This window comes from Ursus maritimus, assembly GCF_017311325.1.
Source record: "Ursus maritimus isolate PB19 chromosome X unlocalized genomic scaffold, ASM1731132v1 scaffold_X1, whole genome shotgun sequence".
Taxonomy (NCBI): domain Eukaryota; kingdom Metazoa; phylum Chordata; class Mammalia; order Carnivora; family Ursidae; genus Ursus; species Ursus maritimus.
Window position 1 is genome coordinate 94,082,526 of NW_024423319.1, and position 1,548 is coordinate 94,084,073.

Below are 1,548 nucleotides of genomic sequence, written 5' to 3' on the forward strand. Positions count from 1 at the left end.
TTAGGCCAGCAGGAGCAGATCCCTCTGACTTCCGCACATCCAGGGAAACTCAACTGATTAGCTTCTCACCTGAGTGAGTCAGGTCCACCCAGATAAATCTTATTTTAAATTAAGCTGACTTGGGAGTTTACATCTGTAAAATCTTTTTCTAGTGTTTCAGTGAAGAACTAGGGGGCTGGGATTTTGGGGGACCATCTTTAGAATTCTGCCTACGATAGCAGACAAATGCAAACTAATACTCGATGAAATCTGATGCATGTGTTTAGGCTGCAGTGAAAAGAATGATTTGTTTGGAGAGATGGCTAAAAAAGAAAACCAACTACGTGGATTTTGCAAAGATTCTGAAGAATTCGAAAGGGTGAAAATAAGTGGATAATGAATTCAACAAGGAAGAAATATATGCAGGAACAAGGAGGATAAAACAATTCAATTATATGGGATATATGTATTTTTTATTTCCTTGAGAACTATTTATATTTAAGCTAAAATATTTTTCTTAGTCCTGTGATAGGTGAATTAATATAATGGTAGAAAGTGAGATTAATTTAGTTTTAAAATTAATTGATAAAATACATTTAAATAACTTTCCTTCTGTATTATGTATACTGATCTCCCTCTTTCCCTTGTTCTCACAGACATACACCAATTGTGTGTGCATGAACACACATATATGTGGACACATGCATATATCTGCACACACGTATGCATACACTAATTGGAACACAAAAAAAATTCTTAGCCCATCAATTATACAGCTACAGCATTCATCTAGTTGCAAAATCACCCAGTGAACCATTTTAATAAATACATCATTTCTCTGTTCAGTTACAAAATCCATCAACCAGTGTTTCATATACTCCCAAACTGGCAAAGTAGATTATGCTTATATGAGGAGAAAGAGGAAATTAAGTCCTTAAAAGTATGGTCTAGATGTGAACAGAATTTAAAATTTTTCATCATGACAGCATCCATGTCTCCTAAAATATTTGAAAGTTTAATGATGCTTTATTCAAGAAGAAAAAACTTTTATTAGCTGTCATCCAAAGAAATATGAGGCCTGGAATAGAACCTGTCTCCAAATAAAGGACAAGCAAATGGTAGGGAAAGTAATCTTCAATTAATAAGAGGAGGGCAATGAAATCACTAAAATCTCAGTGAATTGCATCCTTCAGATAATTATGATGGTAAGAAATCTAGCTAATTTCCAAGTCTATGTCTTAATGTCAATTAGTTAATAGAATAATTTTTGTAAAATTCAACGGACTGGTAGTAATTGGAGAGCATTTGAGGACAATATTGAATTAGGGATACAAGAGGAAGGGTTAGAATTCAGAATTTGGCTGATAAAAGAAGAGGAAGTCCTAGAAAATAATTGACTATTTTGATCTGGTGTGGTTAAGTCCCTGTTTATGTGAACCATTAGTTCAATTATATTTTTCTAACCAGGGTGTATTATACTATAAAATACGAACTAAAATTTTAATGCATTGTGGCTTCCTTAAAAACAAAACAAAACAAAAGAAAACTTTCATGGAAAAGTAAACCCAG